Source organism: Pleurodeles waltl, chromosome 3_1 (genome assembly GCF_031143425.1).
Source record: "Pleurodeles waltl isolate 20211129_DDA chromosome 3_1, aPleWal1.hap1.20221129, whole genome shotgun sequence".
Lineage (NCBI taxonomy): Eukaryota > Metazoa > Chordata > Amphibia > Caudata > Salamandridae > Pleurodeles > Pleurodeles waltl.
Window position 1 is genome coordinate 1,292,640,104 of NC_090440.1, and position 18,688 is coordinate 1,292,658,791.

The following is an 18,688-nucleotide window of genomic DNA, read 5'->3' on the forward strand; positions in this document are numbered from 1 at the left end:
TCTGACGGCCATGAACCGTGTGGTTCTGCACGCCCACTATGGCAATACCAACAATTCCAAATGGGACCTGAGCTCCACCTCCTTCCAGGCAGTATGCTCTAGGTCATTCCCTAGCAGACAGTCAACAGGCGTGGATGGACTCACAGCTGCCCTCAGGGAACCTGAGACTACCCCATTCGAAGGGAACCTGAGCTACCAAGCATTGGAGCTCACTGTTGTCTATTGCTACAACCTGGTGGACCACATTAGGGGCTACCTGCTTTTGAGACATCAGATGACAGCGTACTGTTGTCATACTTGCTCCTGTGTCTCTAAGAATCTCCACCCACCTCCCATTGATGGTCTCCCACTTCCTGTACTTTGCATTATCAGACATGAGGGTTCTCTGGACCACCTCACCCCAGGAGACTAGGGTTAACTCAGCTGGCTCCCCACCACTAACTGGGGCCAACTCCTCCCCAAGCACTACACTGGCCACCTCAGGTATCTGCCCACCAGTGGGGGTCTGTGCCCACTTAGGACACTTGGAACTCCCTCTAATGTGCTCCTCCTGACCACAGGCAAAGCACTTGATGAGTCCCTTCCCAGCAGGCTTACCTGAAGGGAACCAACTCTTCTTCTGAGGGTGCTGGGAATCCTTACCATGGGAACTAGTTTGGGGCCCTTTAGAGAACTCCTTACTTTTATCCTTGTCCTCCCGCCTTCTTTTGTTGGGGACCCGGCCCACCCTTAACAGAGTCTCATCCATACAATTTTGGTACTCACCCAACAGTCTGCCTCCTGTGCAAGATTCCTGGGTTCAGTAAGCCAGCTGAAAATCAAGTGCTGGCACAGCTCCGGAAAAAACACACTAGACAAGTGCTCCCATACAAACAAATTGTAAAGCCCTTGGTACTCTGTTGCCTCACTGCCCTTCACCCAACCATCCAGTGCTCTAAAATGAATCCACACACTCAGGCCAGGTCTGGTAATCAATTTCCTACTTTCCCTGAACTTCTCTCTGACAATCTCTGGTGTCAGGCCATACCTGGTGATGACGGTGTCCTTCATGCTAGAATAGGTGAGTACCCTAACTGCTCTTAGTGCTAACAAGGTGTCCCTTCCTTCTGCTGTAAAGTAGTTCCACAGGCCCACCCCCAATCTCTCTCAGGGATCCCGTGTATGTGGAGAACTGCCTCATAGCCCTGAAACCACCTGTGGATGTCATCCTCCTTAGTGTACTCCTTCCCTGCATTCTTCGGAAGGTACACTCACCTCTCAGATTGCACTGAAGAAATGCTGCCACCACCTGTGTTGGACCTGCTCCTGCACTCCAGCTCCTGAGCTAAATGCATTTTCACCTTTTCTATGGCAATTCTCTCTTTTTCCATAGTAACTCTTTCTTTCTCCTCCTCCCTTCTCATCCTAGCCAGCTCCATCTCCCTTTAATGTGTCAGCCTTTCCATTTCCAGTTAGTACCTACTGGTTTCCCACCTGTCCTCCAGTTCTTACTGGGTCAGTCCTTTGGGAGACACAAAGCTGCCTGCCCTGGAAACCCTCCATTCAGGCAGGCCTTCGTCCAACAAAACATCATTGATACTCTGCACCTTCATCTCCCCAGTGCCATTTTCCTCCTCTGTGGGCATATCAGCCTCCTTTTCTGCCAGCCATGCCCTCAGCGCCTTTTACAGCACCTCCTTTTTAGTGAGGCTTTTAATAGGACACTTAAACTCCCTGCAGAACTTTTTGAGCTGAGGCATCGTATAGGTTTCCAGCATCTCCTGCTCAAACACTACTTCTACAGCTCCAACTGATGGCTCACCAGACTGAGACATGATTGTGAGAAGGCTCAACAAAGGGGAAAATTTCAGAAGACAGAAAAAATCCAAAAACAGGAGAAACTAAAAAATACTAAGGAAAAAAACTGTATGTGGTTGTGTAAAGGTCTGCAATACAACAGTAGTGTACACCAATCACTGTATGTCAAGTACAAATACAAATCCTATCCTCACCGCTGATCACCAGTGTTAGAAATGGGGTCTCTAGATGACAGTCAGTTTGCACTCTGTCCAATCAGGGACCCTCACTCTAGTCAGGATAACGGAGATACACAGCTTAGATAACCTCTACTCACCCACTTGATAGCTTGGCACCAGCAGTCAGGCTTATCTCAGAGGCAATGTGTAAAGTATTGGTACGAAACACATTCAGTAACACAGAGAAAACACCACAAAAGGACTCTACACCAGATAAGAAAAATAGCAAATAGTTATATAAATTATACAAGACCAAAACAACAAAAATCCAACATACACAAGCAAAGATATACATTTTTAAAATAAAGAGTCTTAAACCATAGAAATCAATGGATGCGACGTGTTAGCACAAAGTACCTGGTATGCGTAAAAAATAAGCCTCAAGGGTGACGGTGCATTGGAAAAGCAAGTGATGCATTGATTCCTTACTCGCAAGTGAGGCCATGTGTCAATTTTGTCTCATAAGGGAGGCCGTGCGACAATTCTGGGTGTGCAGTCTCAGGTCTGTGCAGGGATGTTGAAGACTTTGACGCCCAGGATCTGTGCATGGAAATTTCTGACGTGCTGTGCGGAGAGCCTGGGGTAGGAACAGGTGTTGTGTCTTTTCTCCAGCCACCGGGGTAGGAACAGGTGTTGTGTCTTTTCTCCAGCCGCGAGGCAGGTGCTGCGTTGAATTTTCAGCCGCCGGATGGGCCGTGTGTTGATTTTTGTGATGTGCACACAGCTGTACATGGATTCCCCCCTGCCCCCAGGTTACCAATTTTCACTTCTAAGGGCCCAGGGACTGGATTTGGCATCACTTGGCAAGTCAGAACTCCCAGCAGAAAAGCCCAGGCACTGGCAGATGAAGTCTTTGATGTCCCTGAGACCTCAGAACAGGCGGCGAGCTCAGTCCAAATCCTTGGAGAAACTTCACAAGCAGGATTTCAGAAAGCAAAGTCCAGTTCTTTCCCTCTTCAGGCAGCAGGCCAGCACATCAAAGCAACAGACCGAGTGTCAGGTCATCCTCAAGCATCAAGCTCTTCTCCTTGGCAGAGGTTCCTCTTGATCCAGAAGAAATATGAAAATATGGTGTTTTGGGTCCACTACGTATACTCATTTCTGGCTTTGAAGTAGGCAAACTTCAAAGGAAAGTCTCTGTTGTTCACAAGATCCTGCTTTGCCCAGGCCTGGCCCCAGAAACACTTGGAGTCTGCATTGCGTGAGGACAGGCATGGCCCTTTCAGGTGTTAGTGTCAGCTCCTCCCTCCCCACTCTAGCCAAGGAGACTTATCAGGATACGCAGGACACTTCCCAGCTCCCTTTGTGTCACCGTCTAGTGGGGATTCACAAACAGCCCAACTGTCAGTCTGACCTGACATGTATTCTACAGGCAGGCAGAGGCACAGAATGGTTAAGCAGGGAAATGCCCACTTTCTAAAAGTTGCATTTTCAAACAGACAATCTAAAAACCAACTTTATTAAAATAGGTATTTTTAAATTGTTAGTTCAGAGACCCCAAACTCCAAATCTCTATCTGCTCCCAATGGGAAACTGCACTCAAAAGATATTTAAAGGCAGTCCCCATGTTAGCCTATGAGAAAGATAGGCCTTGCAATAGTGAAAACAGAATTTAGCAGTTTTTCACTATCAAGACATGTAAAAAACAGCAGTACATGTCCCTCCTTTTACATACACTGCACCCTGCCCACGGGGCTACCACGGGCCTACCTTAAGGGTGACTTACATTTAGTAAAATGGAAGGTTTATACCTGGCAAATAGGTACACTTGCCGGGTCGAATTTGCAGTGCAAGACTGTACACACAGACACTGAAGTGGCAGGTCTGAGACATGTTTAAAGAGCTATTCATGTGGGTGGCACAATCAGTGCTGCAGACCCACTAGTAGTATTTGATTTACAGGCCCTGGGCACCTCTAGTGCACTTTACTAAGGACTTACTAGTAAATCAAATATGTCAGTCATGGATAACCAATCTCCAATACAATTTAGACAGAGAGCACTTGCACTTTAGCACTGGTTAGCAGTGGTAAAGTGTCCAAAGTATCAAAACCAGCCAAAACGAATTACAGCACAGGGTCCAAAAGCAGGAGGTCAGAAGCAAAAAGTACAGGGAAACCACGGCAAGAGCTGCCAGGTCTAACAGAAAGATTGGTTGAAACTATCAAATAAACAAACTTAGACCCAGCCCTCCATAGACAAAAATTCCACAGTTTGCAAATGCAAAATAGCCTCTCCGAATGTATGAAAGGCACTGGCGTTCCCATTTTAGGGAATCACAATTTTTTGATGGATTGTGAACATGCAGCAGGACCCGCAATAGGGCTACCCTGGGACCATACATTGTTGGCACTGGCATGCCTCACACACTTGTTTTGTATTCTGCATGCGTTTAGCGTCACTGCCCCTGAGTAATTGTTTGCATACTTTGGGTTACTTGAGAACCCCACGAGTCACTTGTGCGTGCCTGTATTGTCCACTTATGTACACAGGTTGTGATCCTCTTTCCTTTGTATTCCGTTGGATAATTAATTTTCTTGTCTTTCTCTTTTTCTCTTCTTCTTGCTTCCTCTCTCTCTCTCTCTCTCTAGCTCATGCCCGTTTGTATATGTAATTTATTTGCTTTCAGGCAAATTCCTCTGCCCTGATGATGATCATGTTACTCCTTCAAGTATCAAAACGTCGTTGACCATAATACCTAGTCTCAATGACAAAGGATGGATTTTTATTGTACTTATGAGCATTGTTACTTTGTAAATAGTGACTGTAACCATTCAGTCAATTCTGTCACATGTGTAAACCTGAGCCCCTTTGATGTACATATACATATTGGTTCTTTGCTGATCATAATTGCAACCATTTGGTCTTTTCCACCACATGTGTAAACCCAAGTTTTTAAATGTTAGAATTTACTGTTTTCTTTTTTGTTTTTGTTTTTCCCACACGGTGATTTGATATCTATGCACAATAAATACATGTGTATGTCCATACAACAAACAATTATAGGTTTGATTAAATTCCTATACACATTCTATTGTTCTCACGTGTCATACGAGAGACCTTTGTTTCTGAGAAATGTATACACCCCTGCTCCCTCTTGACCCACAGGTTTTTCCCTTGTTTTATAGAAACATATTGTAAATTAACTGATCCACGTGAGTCACCCCCTTAGGAGTCCAGGAAGCCCAGTAAATGTGGCGTTTGAAGGACTCCGGAGCTGCATTGTGCTATAGCGTGGCTTTACCATGGAGAAGCAGAGAAATGCACAAAAGCTTGTGTGTAGTACACCATGCCTGGACAAACGCATTAAGAATCAATTTTCCTGCCATGGGCATGTGGGCGATAATGGAATAGACCAGGAGAAACCTGTTGGGTCATTTCAACAGGTTGCGTGCAATATGAACCCACATCGAAGTGTTTTTCAAATTGTTCAGCTAATATCACAACTGTGAGACATGAGAATTTAAACTATGGCCCAGATCTAAGAGGGCCTAGTGTCTCCTTGCACCACATTAGTGTCATTTTTGTATGCTAATGAGGCCCAATGAGGCTAAAATCACTGCACCAGATTTACAAAGTGGCGCAATGCAGGTGGACGGAGGTCTCCAGAGGTGATGTCCGCCCATATTCTAGAAGCCTGGAGTCATGGGGTCTTATGCTTTGGGTGGTCAATCCAAACTTTGGATCTAATATCCATCTCTATTCCCCAAGAGTAATGCATGAGGGATTCTCAAGGGTAGCATACCAAGGACATAATTAAACCGGGGTCTAACTTTATTTTGACCATCTGCACTTTCCGCTCAGTGAGAGGTTTAAGTGCTGCCATTTAATGAAATCCTTTCTCACCGCTCAATCAGAGGAAGGAGGTTATCTTTCACCATGCATGTAGGTCCATCATTGACACAAATACCCAGGTATCTCAGACCCTTGAGTACCCACAACATGTTAGTGTCCCATGTACAGGACTTGTTGGTCACTTTTGAAACTGAGTGTGCTTCACATTTAGTCCAGTTAATGTTGTACCATGAGAGGGAGGGGATGCTATTGATGATGGACATGACAGGTGCAATGGAAGATGTTGGTTGTGACAGAAGAGCAAAATATTAACTTCATGCAGTAGGGATTTTACCTTTGTGCTTCCTATCCGGATACACATAACAGTCAACGAGAGGCCGAGAGTTATGGACAGAGGTTCCAGGACTAGCAAGAAAAGGAGAGGGGAAAGGGGACATCCCTGCCTTGTACTTTGTTGGATTTTAAAAGAGACAGACAGGACGTATCCAAAGTTGACTCAGGCTGAGGGAGAATCATAGAGACGGTATACCTTATTGATAAAATCATCACCTGGACCCATTTTCACCATTACTCGAAAAAGGTAAGGCCACTCTAAACCGGTGAATGCTTTCCAGGCATCCAGGGAGAGTGCTACAGCTCCTCTGAATAATCCTTCGCTTACCAGAGTACAAATGACTTTAAATGGTTGTAGGAGCATCATCCCAGGACAAACCTCACCAGTGTAGGGTGAACCAGCTCAGGGATCATCTTGCTTAGCCTGGATACCAGAATTTTTACAATTAATTTGAAGTAAACATTAATTAGTGAAATAAGGCGGCAACTGGTGCACTCCAAAAGGGATTTGATGTATTTAGAGAGAAGAGTAATGGTGGTCTTTTTGGACAGGTGGAGCATGAGCCTTTCACAAGTGCTTCTTATTAGACCTGCGTCAGGAAAGGGACCAAAAGTGTTTTACTGGTTTTGGAAATCTCACTAGGAAACCCATATTTACCAGGCAATTTATATGTGGGCAACACTGAAATGACCTCTGCCACCTCGTTCTCTGTAAACTCTCCCTCATAGAGCACCCTAGTTCCCACATTCAGAGGGGTAGGTTCAATAGCCCTTAAAAACATCGTTTTGCTGTAACGGGGCTGAAAGCTCTGCAATGTTAAGAGAGGAACAGTACAAAGTAAAATAGCCTTTAATATCCAGGGGATGTGTTAGGAGGTTAGCGTGCTCTTGATGTATGTCCAGGATAGTTAATTGGAATGCACACTGTCACAATATGCATGGTCAAAACTCACCCGCCCTTGTACCTTAGTCATACTGGGACCATTGCAATGTACCCAGGGCTTCTTCCACAGCCTATGTGAAAAAAATGTATTGAGGTACATCTTCACCAATTCCAATTCTGTCAAGAGGCTAGGGGTTGGAGATGGTGTGTATCAATCAATGTGGCTTTTCACCTTCATTCTGAAAGGTGCATTTCCATTCAGGCCTTACGTTTTTCAAAAGCCAAGTGTCTCATCATTGTCCCTCACAGGGCTGCCTTCCTTGCTGCCCAGAGCACATTTTATGAATCCACTGAACCTTCATGTCCACAAGATAAGAACAAATGTGATGCTGGAACTGGTCCTTCTGCTCTGGCTGTTTATAAATGTATGTCTTTGTGTGCTATTTGAGGCAGTGAGACAGAAACAAAGTCATGTCTAAGTCTAACTGAAATGGGCTATGATCGGAGATTTTAGCTTTCAATTTGACACAGTTGGTGACATCCGGGAGCAGGCACCCCTGGAGAAGAAAAACATAGTTAAAACACTAGATACCATGAGACCAAGAGATAAAAGTGTAATCTCTGTGGCATCGGCTGTACGAACCACCACACATCCTGTATTGCATGATCCAATATCAGGTCATGAAGGAAAGCCCTGTCAGTGCTGTTGAAATGGTCTGCCACCCAGCCATGTCCAAGACTAGATCCAGTGCCAAGTTCCAGTCTCCCCCAGCAGAACAGGCCTGCACCCAAAGCTTGTAATGATCCAAGATAGACAGGCTAGGAAGTGGGTCTTGGCCCTCATTGGATGCATATATCGAACAACCACAAAGGTCCTTTCCAGAATACACATTTCTGCCAGGACCCATCAACCCTCTTGTCCACATTTTGACAAATCTGCATGGAAGCCTTGGGCCTCCCATGATGGCAACACAACTCCTCTTGGATGCGTTATGTGAGGGGGATGTGGCACAACCAGTGGCCCTTATGAGTCTACTGCTACTATAAACCATACCCACCCAGTCCCTTTTGAGCTTGAGTGATTCCTCTGGGGGCAACTACGTCTCCTGAAGGAGGGCAATATCTACATGTTTTGTATGGGGATATTGCAAGATTATTTTTGCTTAAGGTAGTAGTATAGTCGTTTGATATTCAAGATGATCAGTGAAAAGGATTTAGGCATCTCACTCTGGAAATTATCTGTGAAACCCTAGAAACAAGATGAACAATACCATGGGGAGAATAAGTGGGCAGATCCAAGAGCCCGTTGCACTAACCCAAAGTGGCAAACCCAAAGAAGCCCAAAGAAGGTACCAGTGAGAGATGCTGGAAGAGGACAGAGCTGGAGAGTATGACAATACGCAGCCACCATCTGAGACCTATACCAGTTGCACCATGCAATGGGAGATTAGCCAATCAGATCAGTACCTGCCAGACGATGTGCTGTACTGTGTGGGGCATGATAGCCAAGAAGTGCTAACTGGAAACGTAGCAAGGGGATAAGAGGGGGGCAGTAGACCAGAAGTTATAAGGAAGTGAGGGTAGTGGGGCAAGGAAGGTGTAGGTCCCCAATTCAAAACATCAAAGAAGGGGAGAAAACCCAAACATGGTGAAATGGGGTACTCAGGCCATGGGGACAAGAAGAATCCTTTGAGTCTGGAACTAACTCATGCACTAGTCTGCACCAACTGACCTCTAGCACCCAGCAAGGAATGGGATAACTGACCATATAAGTGTGACTCTGAGCACTCCAAATAACACAAATCTGAACAGGGCATGCTCCAGTGTAAATGACAATGGGAAAAAACAAGACAAGGACAGCATGATCCAGGATACCTGTCTTACAATAAATGAGTCCGGAGATGCAGTAGAAATATAAGTAGCACCCCCTATCCATGCATCAATACCTTGAACAAGTGGGACAACCAACATCCAGATAGAGTGGGCACTACAAAAAAGAGAGTGATAAGTAGTGGAATAAAAGAACAGGAGGTGGGAGTGCATTACAGTATAATGCAAGTATGCATATTCAAACAAGACAAACTGTATTTGATATGATTTCAGGCAGTGCCACTGCAGCCATTTGTCCTCTCCTGGTCTCTGTCCATCCTGTGGCAACGGTTTAAGGTTTTACCTCGATTTCTCCCTATCTCTATCCTTGTGAGCGCCTCTACCACCTTGTTAAGTGCAGCACGATCACATTCTTGGTGTGACGGGCTCCCTTTTCCCTGAGGCTATGGTTGATGTCTTGGGGTTCCTAGTTCTGCAAAACGCATTGTCACAGAAGGAAGTAGGGCAGCAACCGGGGAGGTAGTGTCCATATTATAATCATTGAGGGAGTTCAGAAATATTTCCAGGTCATTGGAATCAAAAAAATCTTTGGTTAGGATCATATGTGCCAGATCCAAGAGGCCACATTTGAAATCTCAATGCTGAAGTTGAGGAAGTAATGCCAGAATGTTCTTACACCTGATGTTAGTGATATGAGTGGTCTGCGTCCTCTCAAAAAGAAAGGGTTCCTTTGCTAGTCATACTGCCTGAGGTTGAGTGTGAGTTAGTAGCAGAGCATGTCTGGATACACTGTGTCCTCTTTAACTTTGGAGGTTCATCGAGATAGAAGCCAAGAGGCTTAGGCAGTATATTCCACAGGAATTGTAACATGTTCTTGCTCTGCTTCCGCCACAATACCATAGATATGAAATTTATTGCAGCATGTTCTATCTTCCAGTTCTCTGAACTTGTGTCTTAAAATTTCAATGTCTGTCTCAATCCAGTAAAGCTTCATATTGGGTTTCAACTTTTCCAACCTCTGGTCCACTATGTCCAATCAGTTTTGGAAAGTAGAGACTTCTTGTCTCATGGATTTCACCTGTGCAGCAATGTCGGACAGGTTGGTATCAATCGCAGGTAAAGTTGTGGCTATGGCTAGGATCTCCTTCAAAGGACTTCCACAGTTCGGTCCGACTAAATGTCCAAGTCCAGCTTCTGAGAGGGTGGATCAAGCTACCGCTTCATAGAAAAGAACTTGACTGGCCGCTGGTTTGGAAGGCTGAGTAATTGGCATTCTTCAAGAGGTGTCCTTACAGTAGCCCTTCCAATTGTTGCTAAAATAGACCAAACAGAGCCTAAAGATATGCAGAACACACATGTGCGATGACTCAAGCAGTAGTGTGCACCTCGCCCTCCGTGTACAGAAAGGCCACGAGGTTGACTCAAAGAATCATGCCACCTAGCAAGCAGTCATGTAGCCAATACAAGACTTGTGCCCAGATAACAGGAAGGGGGCTGCTTGACCACCAAGGATCACAATGCAGCAGGGGGCACAAGTATAGGCACAATGATTCTGTGGTGGCACAGGCCAGACACCGCAAGAAGGGATGAAACATGTAGAACGATGCCCTGTAGTAGCAGCCGTAAAGGTACTGAAGTGGCCACTGAATGAATAGGTCCTATCTTTCACCCAAAACAGTGGAAGCCATACAAATTGCCATAGTCCAAACAGCAACTACAAAGAAGATAAAGCTGTTTAAATTTAAAACAATTGTGGAGGTTGTACCTATTGCTTTCTTTTGCTTCTGTTTTTTTATGCTGGCTGTATGCAATGAGGCCCTGGTTTCTGGAGCTTTGCTAAGGGCATCACAGTAGCTGTGAGGGTCATAAGTATTCACCTTCCCAGGTGTGGAACGGCAAGGACAGAAGTAGAGGGCATTCTGGGTCTGACAGGGTCTGTAGCATCCCACCCACTCAAGCTCCTGCATCGGGGGAGAGTAGCCCTCACCAACGATGCCAGGGGCCACAGGTACACTACTCCTGCTGTAAAGAAGAAGAAAAGCAGGACTCGAAGGCAGATTAATTAGTAGGGCTCTGCTTGCAGTAAGGAAGGCAGTCAGTACTGCTGTTGCAAGAAGTCCTAGAGACCTTGTTCTCACAGGCCACAAAAGCAGATTGGAGGCATTGTTTAGGAGAAAGAGGGTGTTCCAAGATGTTGTGCAGCCATGACCGTTCTGCCAAAAATCCTCCTATGGCCTGCTGCACCGATGAAGGTAAGGAGACCCGACGGAGTCGGGCTTGTCCCATAAAGTTAGTGGGTGCAGGTAGGCACCAGTGTTATGACAGAGTTGTACCACGAAGCACACACCTTGGTCGTCTCCAAGCTCTGCCTTCACATTCAGCTGGCTTAATTTATAAATGATATTTCACTTTTTCATTTGATATTGTTTTATCATACATGATTTTGCTTTACCTTTTATCTTCTGGTACTTTGATTCATTGTAGCTTTTTCATTGTAACCTTTCTAAATGGGTTGCTTTTGTTACCAAATTATTTTAATTGTCAATATCTTTTATATAAAGTTAGAAATGGGGTCTCTATTTGGCAATGGTTTGCACCCTGTCCAAGTAAAGACACTCACTCTATTCAGGGTAAGGGGGGGCACACAGCTGAGATAACCCCAGCTCACCCCTTTCTTAGCATGGCTCAAGCAGTCAGGCTCATCTCAGAGGCAATGTGTAAAGTATTTGTACACCAACACAGTAACATAGTGAAAACACCACAAAAGTAGAGCTTAGAACAATGGCCAATATTTATATTAGTAACACAACAACAATCCAACATACACAAGCAAAGATAACACTTTTAAAAGATTAAATGCAATTGTAGTTCCTTGAAGTCAATGGTGTGCTTGACTGCGACAAAGTACCTGAGATGCGTAAAAAACAAAGACGATGCGGGCAGATGGGAAGATGATGCATCGGAAGAGCCAGAGATGCTTCAGTTCCTCACTGCTAGGCAGGGAAGGTAAAGCCACAGTTCCTTACTGCCATGGGAGAGTTGATGCGCCATTTATGGCATAAAGCGTAGGCTTCAATATGCAGTGCAGTGCAGTGTCGATGAAGAAAATGGTGCCCGGGGACAATGCATTGGTGATGTGTCGGAAGTCAAGCAGCGATGTGTCGATCTCACAGCGATGAAGCAGGCACTGCATCGGAGTCAGGGTGGTGTATCACGGACTTCAGTGATGTGATGCTCAAAACTCATGGAGCGGTGGTCCTTCTGACGCGCAACAACTGAAAGCTGTATCATGTGTGGAAAAACCATGGTAATTGCGTCAAGCGGAGACCTCCCTCAGGTGCAGGCAGTGGCGATGCATCAAATTTTTTCAGCGATGGATAAGTTCAGAATGACACAGTGAGTCGATGCGTGGATTTTATTCTTGCAGCACCAAAAACCTCCTTCAAGTGCCCAGACTGGATTTGGTGCAGCTTGGCAGGACAGGGCTCTCAGCCGAGGAGCACAGGTGTTGGCATATAAAGTCTTTGATGTTCCTCAGACTTCTTAGCAGGAGGCAAGCTCAACTCAAGTCCTTGAAGAACCTTGGAAGGAAGGATGTAGAAAACAAAGTTCAGCCCTTTCACTCCCAGCACAGAAGCAGCAACCAGCAGGCCAGCACAATAAAACAACAGGCAGAGTGACAGTCCGTCCTACAGCATCCAGCTCTTCTTTCCGACAGAATGTCCTCAGTCCAGAAGTGTTCTAACTTTGTGGGATCAGAGGTCCACTAGTTATACCCATTTCTGTCTTTGAAGTAGGCAGACTTCAAAGAGAAGTCTTTATAGTGCGCAAGACTCTACCTTTCCTGTCTTGGCCCCAGACACATTCCAAGGGGTTGGAGATTGCTTTGTGTAACGACGGGCATAGCCCTATTCAGGTGCAAGTGTCAGCTTCTTTCACCACTCTAGCTCTGGAAGACCCATGAGGAAATGAAGGGCACTCCTCAGCACCATTTGAGTGACTGTCTAGAGTGAATTCACAACAGCCCAACTGCCATCCTGTCCCAGACGTGTATTCCACAGACAGGAAGAGGCACAGAATGGTTGAGCAAGAAAATGCCCCCTTTCTAAAAGCGGCATTTTAAAACTTACAATTTAAAAAACAACTTCACCAAAAGATGAATTTTTAAATTATGAGTTCAGAGACCTCATACTCCATATCTCTATCTTCTCCCAATGGAAAATTACAATCAAAAGATATTTCAAGGCAATCCCCATGTTGCCCTATGGGAGAGAGAGGCCTTGCAATAATGAAAAATGAATTTAGCAGTATTTCACTATCAGGACATGTAAACACACACCAGTACAAGTCCTACCTTTAAAATACGGTGCACCCAGGCCCATGGGGCATCCGTGGCCCTACCTTACGGGTGACTTGCATGTAGTAAAAGGGAAGGTTTGTCCCTGGCAAGTGGGTGTACTTGCCAGGCTGAAATGGCAGTGTAAAACTGCACATACAGACACTGCAGTGGAAGGCGTGAGACATGTTTACAGGACTACTCATGTGGTTGGCACAATCAGTGTCGCAGGCCCACTAGTAGCATTTGATTTACATGCCCTGGGCACACTTGGTGCTCTACACTAGGGACTTCCTAGTAAATCTGCCAATCGTGGATAAACCAATCACCAGTACAATTTACACAGACAGCACTGGTAAAGTGCAATGAGTCCTAAAGCCAGCGAAAACATAATTCAGCACATGATCAAAAACAGGAGGTCAGAAGCAAAGAGATAGGGGAAACCACGCCGAGAGCTGAGAGGTCTAACATGTTCCATTTTATCCTTAGTATTGCAACAATTCGTCCCTTTTAGTTCACAAGTTTCATTATCAATATTTTCATTCATCCCCATGTACCTTCTCCTATTCCTATATTGGCTTTAGGTCGCCTGCTGTGTTTTCACCTCTCCCCATCATTACTTCCATCTTTTCACCTGTGCTCCTCCCTCTCACCAGCTTATATTTTAATTCACCTTCCCGTTCTTCTTCTCTTCCATCTTTGTTTCCACCCTTCTGTCGGTGCCCACATAGTCACAACTTCGCTTTTATTTGTTGCCAGTGCCCACTCCTCTCTCAGTCCTTTATTTTATGCCCACATCTTTACTGTCATTAGATTTAACATCCTTTACTTCCTTTCCCATCTTTTCTTACATTTCCCTCATACCTAGAGACTTTTAGGTCATGGGAAACTCAGGGTTCCAGCCTTTCAGGCCCACCCCCCTTGATACAGTCTGCTCTATTTTGCAGAGAGACTTGCCTTGATGACCTTGAATAATTCTCAGATTGTTTTGAATACTACTTTAATTTAATTTAGTTTGTAATGTGGGTGATATTTGAGAATCTGTTAAAGACATTTCACAGAGAAATGCTGTGTGTATGTTTCATGCAACACCAATATAAAACTGTTTCTTTTAGATCAAAACAGAACCTCACGTGTGAGAAATGGGAGGGTGTCACGAAGATCCTTTGCAGTAATGTGAGCAAGCTGCTGCTGTGTTACAATACTAAAAACACAAATCACTACCCCTGAATATTAGATGTAAACACATTCAGAATTTGGATTAGTGTGCCCGTGCACTGTCAGTGAGCTGCCCAAAGAGGGCATGAAAGAACTGAAATTGAATCATAAGTTCAAAGCTGTTTTGAACAATGGCCCACAAAATACTTTTGGCTCAGGGCACCCAAAATCCTTAAAATATCCCTACTCATACCTGTCCTTTCCCCCTATTTGCTTAACTTTGCCCACTTGGTGACTTCCGAAGCACATCTTTGTTACCTTTCCTCACTCTAAGTCCCTCTCCGTTTTCAATATTTGCTGTCATTCTAGCACATGCTTCCCTTCCTCTTCCATCTTTGCTTGCTCTTCACACGTTTTGTTGTTTCTTCCTGCCATCTTTGCTTCCAATCTAGTCCACATGCCCTGTCAACATCTCAGACATGCCATTGCAGTGTCTGTGTGTGCAGTTTTAAACTGCCAATTCGACCTTCACTTTCACTAGATGTACGTTACCCCTAAGGTAGGGCAAGGAGCAGTGTATTTAAAAAATGGGACATGTACTGGTGTTGTACATGTCCTGCTAGTAAAATACTGCTAAATTGGTTTTCATTATCACAAGGACTATTGCTCCCAAAGGTTAACATGGCGTTTGCCTTGAAATGTCTTAAAGTGTCATGTCCTATTGGGAGCAGATAAAGATATGGAGTTTGGGGTCTCTGAACTCACAATTTTAAAATATATCTTTTGGTGAATATGGTTTTTAAATTGTAAGTTTGAAAAATGCTGCTTTTAGAAAGTGTCCTTACACAAAGCAGTCTCCAACTCCCTGGAGTGTGTCTGGGGCCAGGGCATGTAAGACAGGGAAATGTGCACAGATAGAAATGGGTAAAACTACTGGACCTTTGACCCCATGAAGTTAGAACACATCTGGACTGAGGACATTCTGCCAGAAAGAAGAGCTGGATGTTGTAGGAGGGACTGACAACCTGCCTGTTGCTTTGTTCTGCTGGCCTGCTGTTTGCTCCGTCTGTCCTAGGAGTGAAAGGACTGGACTTTGCTTTCTACATCCTGCTTTCTAATGTTCTCCAAGTGCTTGAGTTGAGCTTGCCTCCTCTTAAGAAGTCTCAGGGACATCAAAGACTTCATCTGCCAGCACCTAGGCTCCTCTGCGGAGAGCTATGTCCTGCCAAGTGGTTCCAAATCCAGTCTGGCCCCATGAAGGAGGTTTTTGGTGCTGCAAGAAGAAGATCCATGCATTAACTCACTGCGTCATTCTGAACCGATGCATCGCTGCAAGAATTCGATGCACTGCTGCTCCCTGCACCGTAGCGTCATCCCCGATTGAAGCAATGACCACAGTTTTCCATGCAGGCCCCAGCTTTCCATCGCAGCGTGTCAGAAGAATCGCAAACTGGGTGAGTTTCGAGCAACACATCACTGGAGTCCATGATGCACCAACCTGACTCCAACGCAGCGCTTGCTTTATTGCTGTGAGATCGAGGCATCGCGGCTTGACCTCCGACGCATCATGCCCTGAGCACCATTTTCTTTATCGACACCACACCATAGTAAGGAACTGACACTTCGTGCTGCAAACAACGCATCACCTCCCCTGTGGCAGTAAGGAACCAAATCACCACCTCCCCTGCCTAGCAGTTAGGAGCCGATGTATCACCTACCCTGCTACAGTAAGGAACCAACACACCTCTGACTATTTTGATGCATCACCTCCCCTACGGCCCTCATTGTCTTTGTTTTTTATATATCTCAGGTACTTTGCCTCAGTCAAGCACTTCTTTGATTTTAATGAACTACAATTGCATGTAATCTTTTAAAAGTGAAATCTTTGCTTGTGTATGTTGAATTTTTGTCATTTTGGTCTTGTTCTGCTCAGAGAAATATTGACTATTTGTCTAAACTGGTGTGGAGTACATTTGTGGTGTTTTCACTGTGTGTGTATGTGTGTGTGTGTGCACAAATACTTTACAAATTTCCTTTGAGATGAGCCTAACTGCTTGAACCAAGCTATCAAGGGGGGTGAGCAGGGTTTATCTTAGCTCTGTGGCTTCCTTACTCTGACTAGAGTGTCCCTTCTTGGACAGGGTGCAAACCACTGCCAACTAGAGACCCCGGGCCAGATGTATCAAACAGGTTTGCGATTGCAAACAGCCCAACGGCCCGTATGCAATCACAAAAATGCATTTTGGTATGTATCAAATCCAATTTGCGTTTTGGTAACTTGTTATCGAATCGCAAATTGGATTTGTGACTACATACCGATTCGGTATTGGGAAGGGGGTGTCAAGGGCGTCCCTTCCTAATACTGAATCACAGAGGTATGTATGATTGTTTTGTGACCATGAATGCGGTCGCAAAACAATCGCAGTGACCACCAATTTCAAGTCGGTGATAACTCATTCGCAAAGGGGGAAGGGGTTCACAAGGAACCCCTTCCCCTTTGTTAATGCATGCAAAAACATTTTTTTCAGAGCGGGCAGTGGTCCTATGGACCACTGCCTACTCTTAAAAAATAAAAATAAAACTTTTCATTTTTCTTTTTTAAACGCATCCCATTTTCCTTTAAGGAAAACGGGCTGCATTTAAAAAAAAATTGCTTTATTTAAAATCAATCACAGACATGGTGGTCTGCTGAGCCGAGCAGGCCACCACCCCTGTGAATGTAGCCATTCGCAATGGGTCACAAATTGTGACCTACCTCATGAATATTAATGAGGTAGTTCCATTTGCCAGCCCTTGCAAATCGCTATATGAAACTCCTGGAGATTCATACATTCCAATAGCGATTACTTAATTGCGATTCGCAAAAAATCACAATTTGATAATCGCTATTGGAAATAATAATACATCTGGCCCCCCGTTTCTAAAATTGGTAATCAGCAGTGAGGATAGGACTTGTATTAGTACTTAGCATACAGTGATTGGTGTACACTGCTTCCATTACAGCTCCCATTACAGCAGATCATTACACAACCACACAGTTTTTTTTCTTTTGGCCTTTTCTTTTTGACTTCTGAAGTGTTTGTGCAACTTCTGAGTTTCATTCATAATCATGTCTCAGTCTGATGAGCCAACAGCAGTTATTGCAGATTTGGTGTTTGAGCAAGAGAGGTTGGAGCCATATACGGTGCCTCTGCTCAAAACTACTGCAAGGAGTTCAGGTGTCCTTTAAAAAGCCTTACTGGAAAGGGAGAGCTGGTAAAGGAGCTGAGGGCTGGTTGGCAGCAAGGGAGGCTGCTGAACATGCAGAGGTGGATAGTGTGAATCTGGAGGAACATAGTCTACATGGTGATTTTGTGGCACAACAGGATCTGCCTGGGAGAAGGTACCCTCCAGGGCAAGTAGAATTGTTCCTTCAAAGGATCTGACTTCAGAGGAGCTGGAGGACAGGGGGGAAGCTAGGAAGTACACTTCAGATCTTGAAAGGCTCAGGCTGAAAATGGAGGCATAGAAACTGGCCATAGAAGAAAGGAAAATGATCTTGCCTCATAAGCGGTGCTTAAAGGAGCTGGCCTTGAAAGGAAAGGCCAGCACAGATGGTGGCAGCACTTCATCAGTGCAGTCTGAGAGAAGGGTGCAGCTACCCAAGAATCTAGGGAAAGAATACACTAAGGAGGATGACATACACAGGTGGTTTCAGGGCTATGAGGCCGCTCTCCACATTCATGGGGTCCCTGAGAGATATTGGGGTCAGCTCTGTGGAACTACTTCACAGTGGTGGGGAGGGACACCTTGTTGACACTAGGGGCAGCAAGAGAGTTCACCTACTCTATCATGAAGGATGCCCTTATCACTAGGTATGGTCTGACACCAGAAAAATACAGAAGAAAGTTTAGGGAGAGTAGGAAATTTGATTCCCAGACCTGGCTTGAGTGTGTGAATTCCTTTTTGCAGAGCACTGGATGATTGGGTGAAGGGCAGTGAGGTAACAGAATACAAGGGCTGTGCAATTTCTTTATAAGGGAGCACTTGTCTAGTCTGTGTTTTCCAGAGCTGTGCCAGCACGTAATTGACAGCAGGCTTACTGACCTCAGGAAGATTGCACATGAGATGGACTGCTGGATGAGTAACAGTGTCCACAAGTATTTGTATGTGGGAGACTCAGCCAAGGGTGGTTAAGGTCCCCAACAGAAGAAGGAGGGGTTCAAAGATAAAAGTTGGGAGTTCTCAAAAGGGCCCCAAACTAGTTCCCAGGATAAGGATTTCCAGTCCCTTGTTGAGAAGAAGAATTGGTTTCCTCCAGGAAAGCCTTTGGGGGAGGGACCCCTGGAGTGTTTTGCCT